Below are 11,559 nucleotides of genomic sequence, written 5' to 3' on the forward strand. Positions count from 1 at the left end.
AAATGCGTAAAGCAGCAATAACACTAATCATTTTTGTAAAGCCAGGTTCACTGCAGACACCAGTAATTTTTGGCTTTCCTTTGTTCTCCCATTCACTTCTTTGTGTGGCTTTTCTACCTACTCATGCCAGGGCAGGGCCTTCCCAGTCCTGACATCCATCCACTCACATCCCTTGTTTTCTTCTGTCAGCTAGGGTTTTGTGTATTTTCAGTCTCTGTGCACACATCCTTTCTTTTTTTTTTTTTTTCTTTCTGTTATTTGTTTGGGAGAGACTAATTTTGGTTTCAAGATATCCTAAACTGTCTAAGGTGCAGTAGCAGGGTTGGATAGGAAGGCATCAAGGGTGCCATCCGTTACAGACAACTGCAGAAGTACTAAAGCTGAGATTCTGCCAAACACATGGCGAAAGCTCCATTGTCCTCTCTTCCCCCTTTTGTTGTTTTTCCTGATACATCCCCAAATCAAAAGCATTCTGCTGACTGATTCCTAGAATATTGCCTGGTATTGACTAGCTAAGACATTCAGCAGATATTGCATTACAAACAGATAGACAGATGTTATTACAGTGGTAATCTGGCCTTACAAACTTTAAAGAATTGGTATTTTTACTTTCCCATCTTTACTTGTTATTCTTGTAGTTTTCAGTTGTTTTTTGTGCTACCTTGTTTACAGCCAGTTTTCTTTGGCAATCTGATATCTGAATACCATATGGTTTTGCTTATGGTGGATACGTTTGCAAGCATTTACATATGTAGCACGTCATAGTACTTTGTGGCCATTAAGGCATCTGTGTGAGAGCTCAACCCCCAGGTAACAGACAGACCCTTATACCTGTACATATTACTATTAAAGTAAAAACAGCCAACTGCTTAATGATCGTCATATTTTTCTCATTAAGTTAAATAGATGGGATTTCTGATTTTAAAGCATTGAACACAAGAACTAATTGCAGTAGTTCAAATCTACTATTAATTTATATCACAAAGTTCCAAGACAGTAAATACATTACTACAGCATTATACTTGGAGCAAGCTTATTTTTCTACTTGCTGAACCTGGAGAATTGTGAGTTTTGTTTTTTTGTTGTTGTTTTGGTTTGGGGGTTTTGTTTGTTTGGTTTTTTTGTTTGTTTGGTTGGGTGGGGGTTTTTTACAGAGCTAAGAAGAACCCCTCTGATCTGATTCCAAGAGTTCATTAGAAAAGCAGCTCTGCACAGGTAAGCAAAACCTGACTTCCAGTTTCCCTTAGCTATGATTTTCTCTACTTCTACATTTTAACCATTATCACTCATTTATTGTAACCCCCTGTGGCTTTTGATATACCCAGAGCTTTTCAGCTTGTCTCCACAAATTTCTCACGACCCTCTACTACTGTTCACAAATGTGCCCCTCCTTTCTATTATTATACCCTTTCTTTTCATGGTGAACCACCCGCAAACTATGTCAGAAGCTCAAAATAAGAAACAGAGTTTGCTGCATCAGCAAGTGTCTTGAAAAATGCAATTGAAAAATACTTTGCTGCTAGGACAACAAAGAAGGAAAAAATTTATTCCTTGCCCAAATGTCCAAATCACACTCCTTAGGCTCCTTGTAATATGAGTACATTCATGCACTAACTTTCTCTGTGTAACGTTTGTAATGAAGTACATCTTGATTCAATATCCCTTCAGTTAACTCTCTCTGGTATCTATAGAAGATTGCACTGAACTGTTATGGTTTATTCTTGTATTTGATGATTTGTCTGCTGTAAACAGGGTATGCCAGGATATTTACCACAACAAACCAGCCTGGTTAGTCTCAGTAGAGAAGTTGCAGAATGTCTGAGCAATCTTTTGCAAGCACAACTTAAACCATCACCACTGCACAGGGACCCCTTTTTTCATTTGAAAATACCTGTGTTCGAAGCAGAGTTTGAATAGCAGAGCTGAATCAGAAAGGCCAGTCATTCATTTCTCCCCATGGGCCTTGCTCTATTAGGGAACTACGAGAGTAGGCAAAGATTTCGGTGCCTGCAGAAGCTGAAGTTAAAGGCAATATTCCGTACTCGGTATCTTACTTCACCAACCTGATCTGCCACAAGAGGGCAGAGGCTTATGTCACTCAGCTTCATCTACTGTCATATAAGAATGTCAGGGCTCTTTAATGGGCAAATTTATCATGGATTAAATACCAGGGTGAAAAATGAAATTCCATTAACTATTTTTAAATGGCTTTAGGCTAAAAAGCCAAACTCAGCAACACAACTCTGTCATCTCTGCTGCAATGAATACAGCTACTGTAGTGTGTTTGTATGGCATTAATTACTATGCAATTATGCAAAATGGGGGCTATATAGAAAAAGAATTTGTATGGAGAAAGGCTTTGTTAGTTTGAAAAACGTGTCAATCCGAGATGCTGAAACTTTTATGTAAATAGGGTCAATTGTTTCATTGCAATAAATGGGTAGATTTTGGAGTGGGAAAGTGTTGGGAATCCGAAATTGTTATGCTAATTATATGGCAAATCACACTTTGGGTGTAAACTACTTCATGTCTCCTTTCTCTTTGTTTTAATTTTTGTTTTGAAATCTAAAGATAGACCTAGAAAAGTTTAAATTATCTGCATTTGATTAGTAAATGCCTCACAGTGAAATAAACTTTATTAAGACATTTAAGAAGCTGTACTCAGTACTTCACACATGTATACTCCACTTAATTATCTCCTGCACTTTACTGGAAAAAGAACAATGACTGCAGTTTGTATCCCTAAATCAGCAAAAAGATGAGAAAATGTTTATCTGAAACTTGATCTAGTTTCAAACGATGTTCCAGAGTTTTTATTAATAAGGAGTTTGAAAAGCACTAGTTGAACAATACAGTTTAGCTAGCAAAAATGAGTGAATCTGCTGCTATAGGCATAAATAGGCCTTCTTTTAGAAAAGAGAGAATTGGAAACCATGGGTACATGATGCTCTGACCAGCTGTCATTACAACCCACTGCTGGCTTGTGGCTGATTAGGTAATAGGGAAACTATCAATACAATAACATGTTATATTCTGCACTGGTACAATGGTTTTGATGAAAAATGAGGACATGAAAAAAATCAAGCTCACTGTTTTCACACTGGGGTAATTTCCATTGCACACACTGATTTTCATTACATCAAAACTTGTTTCAAGTGCAAGTTGATGGAACTATGACTTAAAGATTTGTAGGTTTAGATTCCTGCCTCCCCACCCCATTTTCTACTGTTGTTTCATGAAAGAAAAAAATAACATAGAATGTTTTCTAAACATAGAAGCTTACAATTCTATCCAGATTTTTGTAACAAGCCAACTTTTCTATAGTTTATCAGCTGATTTAACTACTGAAATGAAACCTTCAATACCAATAAGTGATGCATTTGTCATTAACACACATTACTTGAAAAGAGCAGGATTTTCCATTTCCTCTTACAGATATTGCAGCTGTAAAGCAAGAGCAGTTCTTGCTTGTCTCAGAGTTTTTTTACTAACCATCAGCTTAGTAGAAGACTATGCTGCAGAAGTAAGAGAGGAAAAGTTAATGCTCTTTGCAATTTAGTTAAACCATATTCTAACAAAGTACAGATTTCTGTATAGGGAGATTGCTACCTCATCCTTCCTCCAATGCCTTCTTAAAGATACTAGTGACACAATTAGTGGGAGGAGATACAGCATGAATCCCTGCACATTTACAAGCTCACAAAACCGATGGTGATGATTGTAATTACCAAGGACAGCACGAAAGAGTTAGTTATAAAATTCCGTTAAGATAACTGAGTTAGCACATTGCTTTGTCAAAACCAAAAATCTACCTGTAAGAGAGGAAAAAACTGAACAGCTTTTTCTGTATCTTAAAGAATCTGGAAAAAAAAATCAGAAACCTTCCTCATTTTTCTTCTTAGGTAAGCAGATTTCATATTCCAGAAACTGGAATAAATCCTTTTCAGAAGATTTTAGGTGAGAATTCTGTTGTGCAATTCCATGGCCACTTCTATCCACCCTGGCTTTTAGATTACAACTTGGAATCTTTTGTCCTAGACCATTGATAAAATGGCTCCAAAAAGTACTCTGCATTAAAGCTACTGGGGACTTTAAAAAAAGTGGGAGGTTGTGGTTTTATGATTGGAAAACAGACTAGTCTGCCATCTGGGAATCTGGATAATCCACAGTCCCTGGCTTTCCCATAGTCCCTGGATCTGCAATTGCCCATGGGCTACCAAGAAGCCAGTGAGCTCAGGTGAGCTGTTGGGAAACTAAACTGGACTTTATCAGAAATTTACCTGGTTTCATTCAAAAGATTGATCACAATTACCACATTTCCATTTTTTTCCCTGACACACCAATGCATTCTGATAGAAATGTTCCATCAGAGATTTTCTAACCAGGCACAGTCTCAGTCTGTGTAATAAATTAATTTGTGAAAGCACAAGTGTGGCTAACGTGGCAGGGACAACAGTCAAAGGACTGATGCCAGTTTATTCTCCCACTCTTAGTCTAGGCCTAAGACAATTATTACTACCCCATCAGCTGTGATTATCACAGTTGATCTGACTTCCAGCACTTGCAAGAATACTAGTACCTGAAAGACCATTTTTGGGGGGAACAAAAAATGTAGTAATAAACAGTGACATAAGAGTTTCCTTAAAGCAAGAGTATTAACTTAGGATGAAGAGGAAGGGACAAAGTATGTCCAACTCAGGCAGCAGCAAAAACTGCTAGCTAGGTGGCTGATTCTAAGAGGATGATCCAGGGGGTCACAGTTAGGTACTCAGGTACCCAACTTTATTTACTCAGTAGTAAATAAAGACAGATAAGAAATTCAGTAGGCTGGCCCACAAAAACCCTTCTGCAAGTGGGGGAGGATACCGATAAACCACTGTGAACATAGCAATGAGCCTAAAACCCCACCAAATATACCAGTGACAGCACTGCTTATTAAGGACCTCCATGTATGCAGCCTCTACAGACTGGAATAATTTTCTGAAGAGAGGCTCTTAATTAGTCGGGACTCCCTTTTTCTGGAACTTAGCTGGCTGATGATACCTGCCTTTTTCAAAACATCTCACCAATTGTGTTAATCTCTTCAAATGCATAAAAACTGTGAATTTGTTCTCCTTAGCCTATGCAAAATCAAATATATGCCTCCTGCTTCCCTAGTGTACAACTTAGCCACCACAGCGTGGGAAAGCTGCTTATAGCAATCATGAAAATCAGGCCTAGTATATGTTACATTTGGATTAGAATACATCAGGAACTCTATTTGCATAGTTTCCAAAAATAAAACCGTACAATAGACACCTTAAGCTCTTCAGTCAGTCTTTTCCCAGTGTCGGATGGCACAGTTTACTGAGTTAAAATCAATTGCAAATTCCCACAGATTCCAACTGAGACAGGTTATCACTGCAAAACAGTAATACCAAAGACAAAGAAATGATATAATGTATTTTCCTTCTATAACTGGATTAATTTGTACTTTATTCATATTTTTAAATGTCATTTTTATATCCAGAAGGTCAGCTATCATTCTTGTACCCTTTGAATAAGACAGCTGTGAAGGGGACTGATTAAAAAAACCTGTCATTTTAATGAAGTTTCCGTTCTCGATTGGTTTTCGCCAAGAATCTTGCACTTGCACAATACCTTACAGCCAGGCCTGACTCCTAGCCATTAGTTCTGCCAAGTATAGAAGACATCCATAAACCTTCACAACATCCTTCTGCTGAATAAAGTCTGCTAAGTTTTATTAATCTTTTTGCCACTTAATATGCCTTTATATTAGACATCTACTTCTCACACTATTCTCTTCAGACTTTTTAATTTCTTTGGACCATTTTCAAAAACTTAAATTGGAATATACTTTTCCCAAAGATTTAATATCAGTGAAGCTGTAAACAGCAAAGAAGAATCTGAAAGGACTCACCTTTTGCAAATTTAGGACAGTACCACAGCAATTAGAACTTCCCAGTGAATTATGAAAGTGCTGAAAAAAAATTAAATTGTTCGGAAGCAGTGATTTAAATGAAAGTTAAATGGAATTCATAAGATGAAGTTGGCTGAAATCATTGCTGGGAAAGGAGAAAAACGTGACTAGCAGAGGTACATCTGTGATTAGCCTACATTCACATTTTCAAAAATGTTTAAGTGACATTGGCAATTAATGGTATGATAAGAAAATCACAAGCGGTTCAGTTAAAGAAACTAAGGAAGCTATTGCACTTTCTCAGGCAAGATGCAGAAAATAACAGTGTGACTGCTCCTCACTAGTTTCACTGCAAAGTGAAATGGATTCACCTCAGTTTAAGCAAACCATTGAAAGGATATGAAAAACATACACTTCATTGCTGAATCTTCGGTGAGCTAACAATAATTCTCAGCAAAAGGAGCGAGAAGTTTTAAAACTGCAACACTTGCACCATTTCCATTCGTCAAGCCAAACCCTAAACTCCTGTTAAAAAAAAAGAGCTTGAGATGTCTATATCACACAGTGAAAAATTATGTAGAGACATCTGAAGTAGCCCTTAACAGCTCACTTTTTTTACTGGAAGCTGCATGTTACTACAGGGCCCTGCTGGCTACAGTCATATGGTTGCATTGATCTTCCACAACATGTAGGCTCTGAAATCTCACAGGTAACCTGTGTTTACCAGGGCTGTGATTTTCCTTTTGCAGGTGGGTCTACAATTGACAATATGAGCTAAAGACTGGTCAAAACTGATGTCAAAGAACACTCTCATACAGTACTTCTGGATAGCTCTCTCCATTGCTGCTGCTTCTGCAGTGCTGAACTGTAATGCAAAAATCCTTCCCTTTAGGATCCAACCCAAAAAACCAAAACATGCGGACACCAGTAACACCCTGTGTGAGTGTGCCATGGGTTTTGGACCAGACAGGTGATATTCCTTCAGTCTTAGATCTGTCTGATTTCAAGCTGATATCAAAGATGTGCTGTTAACAGATACTGCTGTGAGAAAACACACTGTGTCATGGCTGTCTCTGTCTCACTAAAACTAACTATACTAGTACTACAATTTAGCTCATTTGAAAACAGTAACTCAGTGTTAGAGGACTCAAATCAGTATTCTGATACACATGAATGTAAGCATTTTTAGGTAGCAAATTGAATTAATAAAGCATCTTACAAAATATTATTCACTGCAGAGCTTCTTTTTAAGGGAAGCAGTGATTTTAGATGTTGTTTGCTATATCGCAGTAAACTGAAAAAGTAGAAATTATTTAATTTCGAGAGGAACCTTTCAAAGCTGCTAGGTCTGTGCCCTTGAAAATTCTGACCTGATATAATTTTCATTCTTTCTTGTTATGCTGTTAGTTCCACTGAAAGGACCATATTTTTACTCCTCTATGTTGAATTATCTTAACAATGAATTTCAGGGTTGTTGTCTTAACTCTTTCATGGCTTCATAACAGAAATATTTCAACCTGTTGTACTAAATTTTTTTTTATCTGATGCACTGAGCTATTTCAATAGTGCCTTTGCAAGGCACTAAGAAAACTATGTATTATAGCACAGCTCATACATTTCACCAAAGACATTAGTTTTTCTGTTTATGGTAGTATGATCAATGTCCTCAAGTACACAACATTTAAATGCAGAATAAAATTAAGGCAAAATAAAGTATTTAAATCCATACTATTCTATGTAATATCATAGAAACCTATACAACTAGAAAAATAATTGAGAAACCCTTTTAAAATTTTCCAGACATGATCTTGCCTAACTTATGGGAACAGTTTCAAAGGAAAATGTATTTCTGTAGCTGGAATATATTTAATTTCAAAAGATAGAATTATAAATAACACAAGAATTAGGTATCAATGGCTAGCACACCAAACATTTTAGAGAGCATTGAGAGGATTCCAATGAGTTTCCACTTTCAATAATTTTTAGAACTAGAAATTAATCAGAAATATAATTTGATCAATATTCTTCAAACTTACATAAACAAAAGTTCTTGTCTGAGAATAAGAAAAAATCATTGATGTTCAGAATACTATTCGTTTTAAACATCTGATGAAGGGAGAAATTTGAGATCACAAAACTGCTCCAGGTATCAGTCCTTAATCTACAAGACTTTCCCTTGAAAGCCTGGGAAATGCTAATCTATTAAAGCTTTGCGTTTTGGGCATTAGGAGTCTGTGCTGCAATACTATGATCTAATTTTTTTAAACAATCAATCATAATGCTATAAACCAACAGTGAAAATAATTTTACTGAGAACAGAAGATAGTTGGGAGACCCTATGAAACATTGAAAGAGGATAATTACATGGCAAATATCACAAAGAGACAATAAAAGCAAGACATAAAAGATTTCACTCATCACTGAATTAATTAATAAAAACCACAAAACCAATGAATCATTACTACAACTTCTGTGCAGTACAGTTTAGAGGGTTATGTTTCAGCAATATGTGTACTTGTCACCCTCATTATAAATCTCCTTGTAAGGATATGACCCTTCATTTAAGGTTACTATGCTTGTGTTCCTAATTACAGAAACTCACATTTTCATTCACATAATGAATATATGAAAGTGTAATATGAGCTTTTAGCTTTCTAGATGTTATTCTAAGCAAAAAGAAAAATTTGGTGATAGTGCCTGAACTCTGATGGTACCTGGGGCCACAGTATACCTAATTTTACAAAGGAAGATATGCAGGACTAATTTTATCAAAGCAAAAATCACCATGAATTAATAAACCGGGAACAAATCTGTATTGTTCTGGAAGATTTAAGAATAATTTACTTCTGCGCAAAGTCAGTGTAATGCACCATCAAAAAGACAAGTTTTAATATTCCACAGGACATCTTTGATTTTAGACTATGCCTGACAGTAAAGACTCAGGCTGTAAACTATGTTGCTGCATTTAGACTATACTTAAGTATACAGATAGTAGCCTGTGTTTTAAAAGCAGCATAATCACAATTGTGTGCTGCTTTACTCTGTACTTAGCTTGGCTGAGGACAGTATATTATAGTGCTGCCTTCTTCCTGGAATATAAATGGTATTTAAGGGACTTCTACCATCTATGATTACTGGTTCAGAACAAGCACAGATATATCTACGCAGCCTTGCACTGTGTTGTGTGGCTCAACCAAAATTACTCAGTCATCTATGCATTGCCAAGAAAGAAGCTTTCAACTGACTACCAGAAGCCCTAATGTGGAATGCTTCTTTACAGAATTAAAATAAAGTAAAATTGAATAGAAAGCATAAGAACCCCTCAGGGACATCCCCAACCCCACTCCACCCCCGAACCCCAAATTAAAAAAGCAGACCCTGCCCCACCAAAACCTCCAAAACCACAACCAAAGCCCAAACCACAAGAAGGCATCGCATTTTAGAGGGGAAAGTAGTGGGAACAAAAGCTGGCTAATACTTTACCTCACACTTGGGCTTTCTGCACATTCTTGTAACTGTGATTTTTGCTATATTATTATATACATTATAGGATCTGTAATATCCTGTCAACTCAATGTTTATTCAAAACTCTGTGCCTTTTAGCTGTAAGAATTCTAGCCAATTATTCCCATAAAGTTCAGTTCCCTTACAGAAAACAAAACTCACTGAATTATCCCAGCTACTTTGACAGTGCTTTGTCAGTCCAATCTCGTTATCAGGTCCACAGACCTGGTGTGGGTGCCCAGGAAGGATTTGGGGCAAGGATCCTACGTCTACCTAAACTCTACCTTAATATAGAAAAAGACACCAAATAATCTAAGTCATCCCATTCTTCTGATCTTTGACTAGACCAGCCTTTAGCACAAAGCTAAAATTTTAAAGTGAAAATTTATTCCCCAATCTCACCACCAGCTGGGGATTGCCAGAAGTGTTATACCTCCAGCACCTCTTGGCAAAACTTTGGTCAACCAAGGATGTTATCTGTTAGTTCAGTTCTCCATTTCTTCTCTGCTGCCAGAACAATGAAAAAGGTACAAAATCAATCCTGTTGTCTTGGAGCCAGTTTCTTCTAGGAATGCTTCTAGGAATGATCAGAAAACTGGTCATTCAGGAGATTCTGTTAAATGAATGGGAGATGGATGGAAAGCAAATAGTTAGTCCTGTAACTTCCAAATTACCTGCAGCCTTCTGTTTTGGAACAGTGAGTGGCCAGAGGCTTCATCCAGCATCTCAACTTCCTATTTAATATTCTTTGATTCAGTTAAAAGTGATCAGGGAAGAAAACATAAGTCAACTCTGTTCTTTCCCTCCAGCATCTTTTTTCTCCCTTTGCAGGCTAAAGATCCAGCTCCAGCAAAAAAAGTGGGATTTATTATTGTTTTGCTCCCAGAAATGCTCCCTGATAAAAGTGCAAATGGGATTAAAAAATTAGTTTAGTTTAAATATAACATTCATAAATGATCTAACCCCAGCTCTATATAAAATATTAAGTCATATTATTTTTACCATTCATATAACATAATCATTAGTGTTTTCATTCAGAAAGGTTAACACCATGGGTAAGATGAGATTTAAGTCTCAAAACAGTGACAAATGCTATCATCATGCTTGTAAATTAATATGGTAGCCAATGCTAAGAATGCTCTTGCCTTTTTGCATTTTCCCACTTTACCCAAGGCATTTACAATCCAAAATTCTATTTTTCCCCTCACCTTGTTTAGGCTTCTTCTGTAATTATAGTTGTTTAGATGAAGGTAAACTTTCAGTGTGAAAATATTATTACAGCAGTTACAGCATTGCATTCATTAGAAACATGGGTTCATACTGGAAAAGAAAACCAAAAGAAAATTTATTTGCATTTTCCTTGTGGAAAGGCAAGTGTTTATCGATTTCTATAAAAAAGTTCTTATAGTTTTCTCAGCTGAGTTAGATACCTAATTGCCATTTCTACCTTTGAAACTCCTCCTGTAAATCCTTAAGTAATCTGCCTAGAGATGAGGTATCATATGTTAACAGGTGGAGAAAGTAATTTAGTTATCATCTCTGTATGAAAAACAAAGAACACTGGTATCACTAGAGAAAGAAAGAAAATGAGGACATTGAAACAAAATTTGGTTTCATTTCCTTTGTGGACACGAAAGTATAACATGCTTCATAAAATACAAACAGGTCTCTGGAAACAATAAGTGCCTGCTGTTGTAGAGATTTAATGTAACAAAAACTCTCCATAAAACCTTGTGGAAGGGGAAGGTGATACTTATTTTAAACAAAACTGATTCTAGTCATTCATACTCATTCTTTTGGATTTCACTCACTCACATACTTGTATTTTCAAACTCAGAAGCACCAAGATGTGTGTATCTCTGGTCTGGTCAAGATCCTTTGTATGAGCATGGACAAGTGATGGCTGATATCAAGACCTTGCTACACCTCCTAGGTTTTTCTTAATTGCTAAACAATGAACTGGGTTTTGGACTGGTTTTTAGACCTTTTATAAGTCAAACAGTTCTACCACAGCCTTGGAATCTTGCTCACATCAACCTCTATCATTCGGAGGCAAGGTTAAGGTCCACTGGCACAGTCTCCTCATTTGTGTATGTATGGGTACAGTCTGTCTTCCTCTTGGAATAACAGAGGGG

This window comes from Falco cherrug, chromosome 9 (genome assembly GCF_023634085.1).
Source record: "Falco cherrug isolate bFalChe1 chromosome 9, bFalChe1.pri, whole genome shotgun sequence".
Lineage (NCBI taxonomy): Eukaryota > Metazoa > Chordata > Aves > Falconiformes > Falconidae > Falco > Falco cherrug.